Source organism: Balaenoptera physalus (assembly GCF_965194825.1).
Source record: "Balaenoptera physalus genome assembly, chromosome: 10".
NCBI classification, from domain to species: Eukaryota; Metazoa; Chordata; class Mammalia; order Artiodactyla; family Balaenopteridae; genus Balaenoptera; species Balaenoptera physalus.
In genome coordinates, this window is record NC_138889.1 from 41,634,122 (window position 1) to 41,650,551 (window position 16,430).

The following is a 16,430-nucleotide window of genomic DNA, read 5'->3' on the forward strand; positions in this document are numbered from 1 at the left end:
TTCTTTATCATTTAGAAAGCAATATTCTGTGCCTTTGAATTTGGTTGCTGGAGAATTATCATTTTCTTTTTGTGAAATCATATTTCCTTTATTTTTCATAGTGTTTGATAATATGCACTTCTGCTTTCACACTTGAAGTAGCGGACTCCGTCCTGAGTTAAGTATTTATTTACTTTGGTTTTTACAGTTCAATAGGCTGACAATTAGAAACCTTTCTCTTGTATTCCAGAAGGTGGCGAAGTTGCTCAAGTTTTTGATTTCCCCTACTGGAGCTGTTTCTCAGGGCTGCAGTCAAGGGCACACACAAGGAGCTGGCAGCAGACTGGCGAGAGGTGTGGGCTTAGCATCTGGGGCTTTGGCCGTGTCCATAGCCCTCACAGGGGGATCCTTGAGTGGAGGACTCCCAGAGGTCCATAGTGGACATCCAGCTGAAGGCCCCAAGCATACAGAAGGAAATGTGTTCCTTCAATGCCCTTTGATATTCTTGTCTGCCTCCTTCCTCTTTCCTCTCTCTCCCCCAAGTCACAGAGGTCCCTCCTCAGAAATCTGGGTGCTGCTGGAGAGAAATGGGTCCCTCCAGCTGCAACCAGGATAGCAGAGCAGTCTGTCACTCACCACTTTTGCTTTCCACCTGCTCTGTTGGAGAGGTAGCCGCTGCAACTGCTCAGTTGTCCAGTGTGTTACAGTGTCGCCCTCAGGAAGGGGGCTGCCTTGGCCATGTCCTCCCTCTCCTCTGCCTCCAAACTCATCCCTATCCCACTCTGATAGCATGCCAGTTTCTCCCATCAGGCAGGCTGGACCTCCACAAATTCTGTCTCCTGTGGTGTCTGCCCAGCTTTGCACTCTCCAGGCTCCCATTTTCCTAATCGTGGTAAGTGGGGTGGGGCAGGCTTACCGACTCTCTTGGATTCGCAGCCCCCTCTGAGGTCCTATCCACCCACTTTTGGATGTGCAGGTGGGTTGAGATCTCCCAGGTGTCCTGCTTTACCGTGCAGACACACTTTTGTTCAGTTATAGATGCCCCATTAGTTGTAAATCAAAGGGGAGAGAAGAAGGGAACAGCTCAGACCATGTGATGCCAATGTCACTCCCCTCCCTATGCTTTAATAGGGTTTTAACAACCAAACAGGTATCTCTGTGATCATTTGTTTTCTTATCCTTTTTACCAGAGATATTTTAAAGATAAGTATGAACTAGACAAGGTTATATCATTCGCAGTATTGGAAAATAAGTCCCAGGCACCAGTTGAGATCCTAGATTGGCCTAGCCGCCCCGGAAGGGGTCATAAAAACCATGACTAATTGGAACCAGCTGTTTGTCTTCCATACTCTGACCATGACAGACCCATCTTTCCTTTCGAAGCATTGACCACTGGAGAAATACTCGTTACCTTGTGGCTAGAAATGAGAATTTAAAAGAGGCACATGACAACTGTAGAGGTGGTATCCCTTCTTCCCTTGAGTTAGCTCTCCCGGGTCAGCTAAGAACAGGTACATGAGGAAAGGAGCCAAGAGTTATGACATAATCATATTCAGATCTGCCCACAAACAACAGCCCAGGGGAGTAGGCCCTGCTCACCTGAGTCACTATGCCCATATAATACAGCCATAGCATCTGGTTTTGACATGGGTTCTTCAAAGACTATTGTAATTAGTTTCCCTGGCATGGGCTCTTTTTTCCAACCATACCCTAGACTTTGTCAGGGTAGTTAGGGCTACTTTATCTGTTGCCCTTTTCCCTGGTTTCCTGGTATCTAGGGCTGCTGTATGGCAGTGGGTTCCAGAGTCAAGAAAGCACAACCCCAGTGGTGGCCCAGAGGCAGTAAGTGTCTTACTGGGCCAGTTCTGCATCATTCCAGGAGTCATGCCAGAAGGATATAGAACATACTGTTTCAGCATGTCCAACATTCCTGAATTAAATCCCTTTCTAATTAAAAATAAGAAATAAAGAAATACACACACACACACACACAAAAGATAAATCCCTTCCTAATTAAAATACGTATAGTGGTACCTTATTTTTTCAAACCCAACCCAAACGTCTCTTACTTTTTGAAAGCTTCCTGCATCTCCAAGAAAACATTTTTCATTCTTTGACTTCTTTAGCATTCTGTACCTTTCTTTCAGCACTGACCACAATAGTTATTGGTAAGCTTGTCTTTTCAAAGTTATTATGTATATATGTATGTATGTATTTATTTATTTATTTTTGGCTGTGTTGGGTCTTCATTGCTGCGTGCGGGCTTTCTCTAGTTGAGGCGAGCAGGGGCTACTCTTGGTTGCGGTGCCCGGGCTTCTCATTGCGGTGGCTTCTCTTGTTACGGAGCACGGGCTCTAGGCTCGCAGGCTTCAGTAGTTGTGGCACGTGGGCTCAGTAGTGGCTCGCAGGCTCTAGAGTTCAGGCTCAGTAGTTGTCGCGCACGGGCTTAGTTGCTGCACGGCATGTGGGATCTTCCCGGATCAGGGCTCGAACCCGTGTCCCCTGCACTGGCGGGTGGACTCAACCACTGTGCCACCAGGGAAGTCCCTCAAAGTTATTAAATCATGAGTTCCCTCAGCACAGGAACCAGCCTGGCCTCTAATCCCACCCTGAACTTAACACAGTTCCTTGAACACAGTAAATGATCAATAAATATTTGTTGAAATACTTGAATTGGAGTGTGGCTTTTAAAACTTTGAAGATTTGTTACAGAAGAAAGCAGAAATATAAAATAAAGAAAACACAGTCTGCAAAAAATGGCAATAGGTGACAAAGGGCGTAACAAGCAGAAACAGAAAAACAACTTGCCCTCATGGAACACAGATAATTATCCTTCTGTTCTCAACAAAAACAACAGAGAGATATTATCAAGACTATAGGTTCTGGTTCAAAATGACCACGTAGGTAGATCCTGAGCTCACCTCCTCGTATGGACACACCAAATCTACAGCTATATATGGAACAATTAACTCTGAAAAAACAACCACCAAAGCCCAAACTAGCTGCTGAGTGACTTCTACGCATTGGGCAAACTAGGAAATTCCCACACTAAAGGAGTCAGGAGAGGCTGAGACACAACCTTGACGTTACCGCACCCCTGGCACGGCTACCCACAGTCGGGAGGGAACTCTCACAAACCCAAGTCTCTCCCTGAGGCGTAAAGGGTTTGAACCCCACATCTGGTACCCCAATTTTTAAGAGCTAGACCTGAAAGACAAGCCCCTAAAACAGCTAGCTTTGAATACCATGAGACCTACAAGGCAATGGTGAACTGAGAAACCGTCTACAGGACTTGCCTATGCAGATTCACCCACCCCAGGGCCCAGCACAGAGGCAGCTGACTGAAAAGTGCCCAGACTTTCTGTGAAAGACACTTATTTGCTTAACTTACACCGTTAGCCTGAGGGACAGTCATCTAATTTAACATACATCTAAGGGTCTACTGAAACAGTCTCTAAAGACAGAGATTGGTGGGTGCCATCTTTGCGCTCTCCCTCTGCCCTGCTCCAGCTCACGGTATCTCCCAGAAAGGAGCCTGTACCCTTGTCTGTTGCCTGGGTTTCTGTGGCTGTGGCTCTTTGATGGCCTGGCTCTGGTGGCCAGTGGGGCTTCCGTTTGTGGGTCCCATGAGACTGGTACAACAGAAGGACAGTTCTTAGCCAGCTACCACGAGCAGGGCATAGCACAGACAGCTTACTGAAACACAGCCTCAGTCTTTCTGTGAAAGAGGCCTATTTGCTCATCCTGGAGCTTTGGCCTGAGGGGCAGGATTCTGGTTTGGCACACACCTGGGGGATACCGAAGGGTTCTTCAGGGACAGGCTGCTGGGTGCCATCTTTGTGCTCTCCCTCTGTCTCACTCCAGCCTGCTGGTATCTCCCAGAGAGGAGCTTGTCGCCTGGAGTCCCACTTTTGTGGCTGCTGCCCAGGGGACACTTCTAGATTGCCTGGTCCTGGTGGCCAGCGGGGCTTATGCTCATGGGCCCCCTAGGACTATAATAAATGGAGATAGTTCTTAGCCAGCGACCACCCCCAGGACTCAGCAGAGAGGCAACAGACTAAGGAGCCCGCGGAAGAGCCCTGTTAGCCCATCTTCACAGCTGTGGCCTGAGGGCCAGTCTTCTAATTAAACACACATCTAAGGGCTGACTGTAATTCTATCCAGAGACCTCGGAGGGCAGGCCCGATCGTCACACTCTTCCTCTGCTGTGCTCCAGAGTGCCAGAATCTCTCAGAGGGGAGCTTGTACATGTGTCTGGTGCCCAGTTTGGGCAGAGGGGTTGCTGCCCAAGGGATGCCCCTTGACTGCCTTCATCTGGTGACCAGTGGAGCTTGCGTTCATGAATTCAATGGGATGGTAGCAAAGAAAGAAACAGTTCCTAACTGGCCATCACCCCACGGCTCAGTACAGAAGGAGAAGACAGAAATGCCCAACTCCTGTTGCAAATAAATTCATTAAGAAGGAGCACTGTTGGGACTTCCCTGGCGGTCAAGGCGTTAAGACTCCATGCTTCCACTGCAGGGGGCGTGGGTTCGATCCCTGGTCCGGGAACTAAGATCCCACTTGCCTCAGTGCAGCCAGAAAGTGAAAAAAAAAAAAAAGAAGAAGAAGAAGAAGAAGCCCTGTTGAGGAGTAGCCAAGATGCAAGATGGTGGAGGAGGAAGACCTTGAGCTCACCTCCTCCCGCAGGCACGCCAAAATGACAACTATTTACAGAGAAACTGTTGATGAGAAAAAACCAGAAGACTAGCTGAAAAGATCTTCTACAACTAAAAATATAAAGAAGGAACCCCAACAAGACAGGTAGGCAGGGTAGAGTCGTGATATAGTCAAGAACCATACCCACGGGTGGGTGACCCACAAATGGAAGGATAATTACAACTGCAGAGGTTCTCCCCAAGCAGCAACGGGTCCGGGCCCGACATCAGGCTCCCCAGTCTGGGGGTCCTGAACTAGGAAGAGGAGCCCCAATGATGTTTGGCTTTAAGGCCAGCAGGGCTTATTTTAGGAGATCCGTAGGGCTGTGGGAAATAGAGAATTTACTCTTACAGAGCACACACCAAATCTCACAGCTCCTGGACCCAGTGCAGAAGCAGTAATTTGAAACGAACCTGGATCAGACCCACCTGCTGATCTTGGAAGGCCTCTCAGAGAGGCAAGAGGCAACTGGAGCTCACCCTGGGGACATAGACACTGGCAGCAACCATTTTGGGGAGCTTGTTCTCCCACATGGACACTGGTGCCGGCAGGTGCCATTTTGGAATCCCCCCCCTAGCTTATCAGCACTGGGATCTACCCCGCAACCCTCACCAGCCTGTTGGCACCAGTACTAGGATCCCTCCAGCCAAGCAGCTAGCCAGGCAGGGACGCAGCCCCACCCATCAGCAGGCTTGCTGCCTTAAGACCCCCTGGGCCCACAGCTGCCCCAGACCCAGCCCTTTAAGACAAACTGGCTCGCTTAGTGGAACAAAAGGGACTTCAGGGTCAGGTAGAGCTGTTTCAGAGTTCATAAAGAACAATCTGAACTTAAGTTACTTAAACTTTAGAGCTTCAGTTTCCAAAACTGAATGATGGAAAATTACAATCTACCTTGTGAGGATTAGAGACAATATACACAAAACTTCCAGCAGACTATTTAACATACAATAGAAACACAAAATGTTTATCATTCACTTCGAAGCAAAAATGGCAAAAAGATTTTTAATGATTGATTGTGGCTTCCTGGTACACTGTCATGAGAACAGTATGAGTTGTTTGTGATTTGACTCAAGAGCCATGGCCCAGGGTCAGTGAGAAATCTCTGTCTTGGGCTCAGTTAGAGAAGCTGAGTCACATTTAATTGTCATCTTCAAATTAAAACTCCTATTTGAAGGAGGGGATGGTAAATGGAGAGAGTAAAGTATAGTTCCATTAACTCTCCTGAATCTGTGAATCAATCACTGAATAACTCCAAAGAATTGACAACCGTTCAGCCAAAAAAAAAAGGTATTTTATAAAAATCTGGAACAGTGTTCACCACCCACAGGCAAAGTCAGAAGGCAACTAGCTATGGAGAGGAGATGAAAATCTTAAAAGAAATAGGAGGTTACTGCAAAAAAAAAAAAAAAAAATCAGTGTCAAAGGACTAAAGATGAATATTTACTGATGGTTTTGTAACTGGTTCCCACTGTACTACCTGGGACGTGCTTAAAGTAGTCGGAAAAATATGTGCAGAAATACCACTTTTTGGATCAACAGGGCAGCAAGTATCAAAGTGGACAGCTGATGCCAGATGCCTAATTAGCATACCTTTGCTTTTCCTTCAGAATAAATATGTTTATGGCAAATGTTCTCTACTCTTTTTGCCTGGCATTCATAAGGGAGAAGCATAAACAGCAGTTCAACTAAGTCATTACAATTACACCATTAGTTAATATTACAAAAGGCAGTTAAGTCACATTTCCGTGTTAAATGCAATTATTTTTAAAATACACCTTTATTTTATTTTTTGGCTGCGCCGTGTGGCATATGGGATCTTAGTTCCCCAACCTGAGATCGAACCCATGCCCCCTGCAATGGAAGCGTGGAGTCTTAACCACTGGACCACCAGGGAAGTCCCTGCAATTATATTTTATTACAAATATTACAATAAAGGATAGATCTCTCAAAAAAATCATGTAATAGGTTATTAATACCATTCTAAATAAATTAACAAAAATTTAAAAAACTGTTTTATTCCTAGTATGGTAAATACTGCTTGATAAAACCTACATAAACAAACTTATCCTTACGGTACTACCATATGATCCAGCAATCCCACTCCTGGACATCTATCCAGAGAAAACCATAATTAGAAAAGGTACCTGCACCCCAATGTTCACTGCAGCACTATTTACAATAGCCAAGACATGGAAGCAACCTAAATGTCCATCAGCAGAGGAATGGATAAAAAAAAAAAGATGTGGTACTGGGAATTCCCTGGCAGTCCAGTGGTTAGGGCTCTGCACTTCCACTGCAGGGGGCACGGGTCAATCCCTGGTCAGCAGGGAACTAAATCCCACAAGTTGCACGCTGCAACAACAACAACAAAAAAGATGTGGTACATATATACAATGAAATATTACTCAGCCATAAAAAAGAATGAAATAATGCCATTAGCAGCAACATGGATGGACCTAGAGATTATCATACTGAGTGAAGTAAGTCAGAGAAAGACAAATATCATATGATATCACTCATGTGGAATCTAATTTTTAAGAATGATACAAATGAACTTACTTACAAAACAGAAACATACTTACAGATATTGAAAACAAACTTATGGTTACCAAAGGGGAAACGTGGGTGGGGAGGGCTAAATCCGGAGTTTGGGATTAACATACACACACTGCTATATATAAGATAGATCACCAACAAGGACCTACTGTGTAGCTCAGGGAACTCTACTCAATAGTCTGTGATAATCTATATGAGAAAAGAATCTGAAAAAGAATTAATATATGTATATGTATAACTGGATCACTTTGCTGTACACCTGAAACTAACACAACATTTTTTTTTTATATTTTATTTATTTTTTAAACATCTTTATTGGAGTATAATTGCTTTACAATGGTGTGTTAGTTTCTGCTTTATAACAAAGTGAATCAGTTATACACATACATATATCCCCATATCTCTTCCCTCTTGCGTCTGCCTCCCTCCCACCCTCCCTATCCCACCCCTCTAGGTGGTCACAAAGCACCGAGCTGATCTCCCTGTGCTATGCAGCTGCTGCCCACTAGCTATCTATTTTACGTTTGGTAGTGTATATATGTCCATGCCAGTCTCTCACTTTGTCCCAGCTTACCCTTCCCCCTCCCCGTATCCTCAAGTTCATTCTTTAGTAGGTCTGTAACACAACATTTTAAATCAACTATAATCCAATAAAAATTTTTTAAAAATTATCCTTAGGGTCCTCACTAATTCTAAGACTATGTACATATAATATTGAATCAAAATGTTTTGAGAATGGATGAGTCAGCTCCTGGGGCAGGACTAAGGGAGACAGTGTGACAAAGAATGCTCAAGGCAGGAGGAGAGGGGCCGGGGCAAAGCACCAGGTCCTGGGTGTGGCTCTCAGGGTCTCAGGACCCGAGAGCAGTGTTTCGGATACAGAAAGCTCAGTGTTGGGGCATCCCCATCTCCCAGGAGGCTCACTTCTTCCTCTCACAATCTGTGTCAGACCCTCCTGCTAGAGTACGCGATCTTGCCCCAGTTCGCACTCCCGTAGCGGGTCCGATTCCTGGGGAAGTCAATCAGGGTCACCGAGATTCTCGGTTAAGAGTCCGCACGAGCCGGGACTGATTCTTCCCAGACTCCCTGGAGCCAGATCACGGCGCCCTAACCCTTCCTCTTGCTGCTCTCGGGGACGGGGAGGGGGTGGACGGACCCTGGAGTGCGGGATCAAGAGGGAAACGGCATTTGTGGAGGAAGAGCTAAGGGACCGCCTGGCCGGAGCTGAGGACCCGGGGAAAGCCTCTTCTGCCCCGACCCTTCCGCCACCTGGACCCGGGCCCGGCCCTCCCTTGTGTCCCGCCCCCTCCTCTCGCCTACCCCTAAAGTCGCGGCCTCTCTCTGTCCCGCTGTCCCTTTCCCCTCTTCTCGACCCCCCTCACCCTCTCCTCCCCTCCCGGCCGCGTAGACCTCGGCCCCGGCACCAGCGCGGGGGTGGGGAGATGGGGCCTCTCAGCGCGTCCCCACCGCCATGCTCCCACTCTCTGCAGTGTTCCAACACTGCGTCCCAGCCGGTGGCGGGGAGCCCTGGTATTTCACCAGGAGCCCGAACACCTGCGCGGCTGCTACAACCAGAGCGAGGCCTGTGAGCGACCCGTGCCTGGTTCCAGGTCATGATCCCCATCCCCACAGATGGACCGCGGTCGCCCCGAGCTTCGCCTGGGAGGCTGCGGGATCCGCCCGCCCCGCCCCTTCCACCCGAAGGAGCCCTCGGCTTCTTTCACCCGGTTTCATTTTCAGTTTAGGCCAGCAGTCCCCAACTTTTTTGTACCAGGAACCGGTTTTGTGTAAGACAAATTGTCGGTGGGGGGGCGGGGGAGCGCGGATGGTTCCGGTGGTAATGCGAGCGATGGGGAGCAGCAGATGAAGCTTCGCTAGCCCGCTGCTCACCTCCTGCTGAGCGGCCCTGTTCCTAACAAGCCGGGGAGCGGGACCGGCCAGCGGCCCAGGGGTTGCGGACCCCTGGCTTAGGCTATAATCACTGCCCGGAGGTCCGGGGGAGGCTGGCTTTGGGGCGGGGCTAAGTGGGCAGGGCTTAACGTGGGCGGAGTTGTGTGGGCGTGGTTGGCCGGGGGCGGGGCTAGGGTCTCAGACACTCGAGTCGTTTGGTGGATGCGATCCGGCCCGTGCTGTGCGCCTCCTAAGCTGGGTACAGTGAATAGGATGCCCCTGACGGCGCCGGTTACCTCGCCCTGAACGACGGCGCAGTCTGGGCTAGCGGAGGGCAGGGCGGCTCACATCACCCGCGCGAGCGGGAGGCAGCCGGTGAGGCGGAGCGCCACAGGAACTACTTGGAGCGGGAGTGCGTGGAGTGGTACCCCAGCCACTTGGAGAACCTGACAGGACGGGGACGCTGAAGCGGATCTCCCCGAGCCCTCCCCTTGGGCTGGGGCTAGTTTCCCACAAGCGGGAAAAGTGGAATCAGCGTCAGAATACCGCCCCTCCTGCTGCTCTGTAGAAGGAAAAGTCCACCTAGATTTTCATCTGTACTACAGAGTGACTGGCCCAGAGGACCCGCCTTTCTTTCTTTCTTTTTTTTCTCTATTTTTGTTTTTATTTTTAATTATCATACATTAAAATTGACTTTTTGATGTACAATTTCATAAATTTTAACACATGTATAGATTCGTGCAGCCATCACCATAATCCAATATATAAACAGAGCAGTTTAGTCACCCCCGAAACACTCTCTCAGGCTTCCCTTTTGTATTCACATCCTCCCCCCACTCCAACTCCTGGCAACCACTAATCTGTTCTCCACCACTACGGTTCTGTCTTTTTGAGACTGCTACATAAACCAAATAATACAATATAATTTTTAACGTTGGTTTCCTTAAAGGACTGTTAAGGAACACAGTCTCTCGTAATGGAGGGGGAGACGATCCCTGAAACGACTGATCAGCGGTTCCCTTTGACCCCGGCAGCTGTCTTGTGCCCCACGACTTTCTCTCTCAAGCCCTTGTTCTTTGCCTGAGAACATCCTTGGAGGCCTGATTCCGGTATTTCTAAGTCATTCACCCTCTACCCAGGTCAGGAACAGCAGTCTGTGTTCTCCTTCTTAGAGACTTGGAGCCTCCTACCACAGGCTGTCACCCTGATTTTAGAACTTTCCAAGGAGTAGAAGATTATCCCAGATTCCCCAGTCCAGGCTGATGTCTGGGCTTTCTGCTTCCTCCTTCTAAACCAATTGTCCTGTCCATTCTCAGGATGGGCACGAGTGCTGCTTCAGTGGCCTGTGAAGGTCACCCAAAGTGGGAATTTTCTGAGTCTTCCTCCTCAGTATCCCCAAAGATGCACGTAGCCCACCACCTCATCTCTGCCCATGAGGTCACCCTGAGGTGCTGGGCCCTGGGCTTCTACCCTGCAGATATCGCTCTGATCTGGCAGTGTGACAGGAAGGTCCAGATCCAGGACATGGAACTTGCGGAGACAAGGGCTTTCCAGAAGAGCGTGGCCATGGGCATGCCTTCAGGAGAGGAGCTGAGATACATCTGCTTACTGCAACAAGCCCATCACCCTGAGATGGTATAAGGAGGGGGCTCAGAGGTGGAGCTTCTCAGAGAAAGCAGAAGCCCTTCTGGACACCTTCAGCAAGGTCAGGGCTCAAGCCTGAGGTCTGGGCCCCTCAGCTCACCATCCCCACCATGGGCATCTTTGCTGGCCTGGTTCTGTTTCTGGTCCCTGCTGTGGTGACTAGAACTGTGATGTAAAGGAAGAAGCAGGTCAGGTAGGGAAGGGAGGGAGGGGATCCGAGTTTTCTCATCCCATTGGAGGGTTTTAAGCCTTAGGTAGAAGTTGGCCCTGCCTCATTAATGGGAAATATCATCCACACACAGGTACTTGCCCAGTCTGGAGCTAACTGCTAACCCTTACTTTTTTGTAAAGCACTCGTGAGAATGAAAGACAACATTTTCGCCTTGATAATTCTGGTGTGCGGACCTGATTCCTGACACTCAAAGATCGGAGGGGAAGGTCCCTGCTGAGGACAGACGTCCAGGAGGGCATTTGGTACAATTCTTCTACATCCCCTTTCTTCACGTTTCCCCGTCCTGCCCTGAGTCTTCAGTCACAGTTCTAGGAACGTCTCTGGAGTCCAGGACTAGGGTATTTGTCTAGGATCTCATGGTCCAGTCTTCTCCCTGGCCTCTCGCGTGATGTTTTATTCCCACAGCCAAAAAAAGGAGGGAGCTCTGCTCAGGCTGCACCTAAGTTTGGGTGGGGATGAGGGTTGATCCCTGAGAACCTTGGGAGAGTGTAGGCAGGAGCCCATGGCCGGGACCTCACCCAGCCCATAATTTCTCCCTTAGTCACACCTCTGGGCTTTGACCACATCCTGTTTTTGTTCTACCCCAGGCAGTGAAAATGGTCAGTGCTCTGATGTGTCTTTCACGGATCCTAAAGGTGAGACCCTGGGGGCCTGGAGTGAGGGAGGGGTTGGAGCAGAGGGGACATAACAGGGTTACGGAGATTCTTTGAGTGGGACATTTTGAGCATGCGTGGACTGTTGAGAATGTCAACAGTTAGTGACTGGCCTGAATTTGTTCGCGATTTTTTTCTTCTGCGGTGTGAGACAGCTGCCTCTGTGTGAGACAAGTGATGCAAAATTTGTTCACTCTCTTGCCATGTGACGTCAAGGTCCCCTGACCTCTTTTTTCGCAGCTGGTGTCTGAATGTGTCTGTGTTCCTATTAGCATAACTTGAGGAGGTTGGGAGACTGGCCCACCCCTGCCCACCAGGACCCCCTCTCCACATGACCTGTGTTCTCTTCCCTGATCAGCTTTCCTGTTCCATCAGAGGCAGGGTTGGGCCATCTCCATCCCTGACTTGACCCCATGTTGTACTGAGTAATAATGTTTTACTTCCTTATGGAAAATAAAAAAACGGATATGAATTTCTTGTTTCTAACTTGTGTCCTGTGGGGTTGATGGGTTAATAAAGGAGAAGATTCCTAAAGTTTGAGACAGGAAATAAACGGAAGCACTGAGAACCTTCCAGCATGCACGTGTTTGCTGTTGGGGGCAGGGGTGGGACGGGGAGGACCGAGGAGCCTGAGCGTGGGTGGGGCGTGTGCCCAATCAGTGCTCAGTGCATCCTGGGCTTGGGTGTGGTCACTCCTCAGCTGGCTCATCTTCTCTGCTCCTTTGTCCTTGTCCCACCGGCACCTGTGATCACAGGGACTCGGACATCACCTTGTTCCCGTCCTGTTTCTAGGACCATGGGCAATGAGGGCTTCGTGTAGCCGGGTCAGCCTAGGTTCAGGCCTGGGTCCAGCCCCTCAGCTCCCATCTTCTGTGTGTTTATGTTTGGCCTCTGTGGTGTTTTTTTGGATTATGCCTGTTCTTTCTCGTGTTTGTGGAGTTCTGGTCTCATTCTCCTCAGCGTGTCCCTGCTTTCTGACAGCAGCAGGAGTCATTTTGCCTGTCATTTTCCCCGCAAGTCTCAGGGAAGCCCCTGCACACAGGATTCTCTGTGGTATTGAGATGAATTTTCAGACTCATCCAGCTCTTGCCCTTTTTCTAGGGGTGTTTCCTGGATTATTCTTCCCATACTTTACCAATATTTTTTTTAAAGAACCAGATCCTGGAATGAGCAGAGAAGAGGGATCTGGTAGTTTCTCATCTCAATTAAATTCCTGCTGGGTTTCTAGCTTCTCTGCAACCTGCCCCCTGTCTCTGCCCTTAGCTCTCGTAATCTGAGTGCTGGCTCCAATGCAAACTGATGGATTTATAGAGTCTAATTCAACTCACAGTTGCTTAGAAAATGGGACCTACAAGCCTAGGCTCATCGTTTCTGAAGAGAGAAACTTAACTGTGTGCTGTAGTGTGCAGGAGGGTTGGTGTGGGAGGGGGGAGCTTGGTGGAGGCAAGGGAAGGCAGTGCTTGTGAGGAAAGTACAGGCGGCACTGATGTCAGTGTGAGAGGCTGCTGTGCTGAAGCTGTCACGCAACAGCATGTGGCCCAAGTTTCCATTAATAAAGATACTGTCTCTAGAATAGGGAGGTGCTCTACACTGATCATTCACTCAACTGATATTTGTGTGTGTCAGGTATATGACACAGTAATTCTACATCTAACCTCGGTGAACTGAAAACAGGCAAACATTGCTGGCCCTGTGGAGTATATGTTCTGTTGGTAAGAGGGAGACTGTAGAGTATAAGTATAGTAAATGAGGGAAGTGTTTATGTTAGGGGCTGGTTAGAGCTTTGAGGAAAGTAATTCAGAGTATACCTGTGAGGGGGAGGGCAGATGGCTATTTTACTGGTGTGGTCAATGCGGGCCTCATTGAGAAGGTGACCTTTGAGAAGAGATTTGAAGGACATGAGAATCGTCTAAGAGGATATCTTGGGGAAGTTCTTTCCAGACAAGAAAAGCCTCCAGTGCAAATGCACTAGGCAGGAGTCTGCCTGTGTGTTCAAGGAAGTGTGAGGAGGCCGGTGTGGCCGGAGCAGAGAGGAACTGACGTGAGGTCTGATCATGTCAGACCTGAATAGATCATGTAAGGCCTCAAGGATACTGGAAAGATTTTGACTTTTCTCTGAGTAAGATGTGAAGTTTTAAGATAGTTTTGAACAGAAGACAGACCTGGTACGACTTCTCTTTAAAAGCATTAGTCTGGCGGCTGTGCAGAATTGACAGGTAAAGGGCGAGTGGCCAGAGGAAACTGTAGGAAACGAATGCAGTGTCTAGGCTAGAGGTGTCAGTTGCTTGTCTGGGATGTGAGCAGGGAAAATAATAGAAAGCGACTGGATGCTGGATATATTTAAAGATGGACTCTACAGCATTTCCTACTGGATTAAATCTGGGTTATGAGAAAGAAGAATCAAGGAGGACACACAAAACTTTAGACAGTGCAAGTAGAAATATGGAGGGCCTTTGGTGGAAATGGGGATGACTCTGGAAGAAGCACGTTTGAGGAGGTGACATCATAGGCATCTAATTTAGGAAAGTTGAAACTGAGATATCTATTAGAAAAAACAAGCGAGGTTAGCAGTTGGATATATGAGTCTAGAGTTTAGGCAGATATCCTGGCTGGAGAAATGGGAGGTGATGCCATATAAATGACACTGAAAGCCTTGAGAACAGATGAGGTTGCCAAGGGAGTGATGACTATAGAAGAGAAAGAAACAGACCTGAACCCTGGAACTCTTCCCCTCCACACGCCACCCCCCCCCAAGTGATCTGATCAGACCACACACCAAGAACAGACTACACAGTTCTGACATGGCATCTAGAGGGCATGATGACCAGGGAGTCTCAAACTTTATTGTGCACGAGAATCACCTGCACATCTCATTAAGATCTAGACAGTCTGGAGCAGAGCATGAGATTCTGAATTTATAATAAGGTTGGTGCTCATGCTGCTAGTTGTCTTTAGTAGCAAGAGAGGCAGTAACGTCATCCAGTTGCTGGGAGCAGCAGAGAAAGCAGTCCTAGCACCAGGGTCCAGTGTTCAGCATCTCGGGAGTCAGTGGTGTGAACAGTGGCATCTGGGCTGGATTCCCGCATCAGCCTCGCACATAGGGCTTGTTAAGTGATCCTGACGCCATGCCCTACATTCTAAGCTCATGGGTCTGGGGAGAGGCCTGAGTATTTTGTAATAAACCCACAAGCAATCCAGCCAGATTGGAACCACTGAGGTCAGAGATCAGAGAGCACTCAGGGCAGGGGAGGGGTCTTAAATCTACAGTTCAATGTTTTCTCCTGGGAAGGAAAAAAAGACAAGACATATGATAGGCGATACATGTTGTTTGCTCTACCAGGGCGTAGAGGCAGGTGGAAGATTTAGGACATGGTTATCAGCTCAGCATAAAGAAAATCTCTTGAGTTGCTAAGAGCTTAGATATAAAATGTGCTCACCACAAAACAGAAATGGTAATAATGTAACGTGATGCAGGTGTTAGCTAGTGCTATGGTGGTAATCATTTTGCAAAATGTAAGTGTATCAAAGCAACAGGTTATACACCTTAAATGCACACAATGTTATATCTCAATAAAGCTGGGGAAAAAAGTCTCTGAATCCTTGCTCTCTGAGACTATTCCCTACATGGATTTCTCACTTCTTGGTGTGAACAACGGATTCCAAATTGTTCTAACTGAAACTTAAATGAATATATATGAATATATGTATATGAATTTGAGCCTTGTCCTTGTTTTATTTCAGGGAAAGCCATAGAACAGGCTTGAGGCTATACAGCTAAGAAGAGGATCCAAAATCCCACCCTAGGTCAGGTCCCACAAAGGCACCACTGCCCCTGCTGTTAGGCCCAGATGCCACTGTTCACACCACTGACTCCCGTGATGCTGAACACTGGACCCTGGTGCGAGGACTGCTTTCTCTGCTGCTCCCAGCAACTGGATGACGCTACTGCCACTCATGCCGTCTGTGCCAAACGCATTCTGCACTGTCCCAATCTATCGGTCACCAAGTCCCGAGTCAGAGACTGGCATGTGGTCACCTGACCGGTAGAGCTTCATGTCCTGTCCATCTGCGAGAATGTTTGGGAAAGTGAGCTTTCCTCTCTTACGGAGGGGGGTACCTGGTAGGAGGTAGTCTGCCTCCTACCAAGACTCTTTAAGTATGGAATTCTAACGTGGGAAGAGGGTACGGGTTCTGGGGGTGAGAGATGGAAAAAGAATGACAAATTTCAATTTTTGGATCAGTGGTCTGAGACTAGAACTTGATCTGGTATGCTGTAGTTACTCAGGTTTGGATGGATGAATGAGTGACTGATAAACGGCACCTTTCAACTTATTCCCTTGATGGTCTGTTATGGGGTCCCCCTTTGGCTTCTCACAAATAAGTGGAAAGGCACTGTTGAATGATGAAATGATTACTCAAAATCTTCTCCTGCACTTTGTCTCTTGCTAGGATTAAAAAACTAAGATCTATAAGACTTCAGAAGATCTATCTATCTATCTGTCTATCTGTCTGTCTATCTATCTATCTATCTATCTATCTATCTATCTACCTACCTACCTACCTATCTACTGATATTTTATATAAAATTTTCTATTTCTTTTTACATGAACATATTTCTGGGGAGAATATCTATAACACTTATCAACTTTTATGTGACCCCAGTAAAAGTATATAACACCACCCTAGTTTAGACACTATGCTGCTCAATCAATGGTCCATGAAGAGCTGACAAACAACCTTTTTAGCAGATCCAATGACATGATATAAATGCTCACCTT

At 47.9% G+C, this 16,430-nt stretch overlaps 2 long non-coding RNA genes across 2 annotated transcripts in view; both read left to right on the forward strand.

Moving 5' to 3' along the window:
- LOC309636721 overlaps positions 1-16,430 on the forward strand; it is a 939,587-nt gene that overhangs the window by 94,046 nt on the left and 829,111 nt on the right. The window lies entirely within an intron of this gene.
- Positions 4,200-12,124, forward strand: LOC309636702. Its single transcript, XR_014250150.1, has 2 exons — positions 4,200-9,020; positions 10,073-12,124. It is a non-coding gene; the product is annotated as an uncharacterized lncRNA (long non-coding RNA).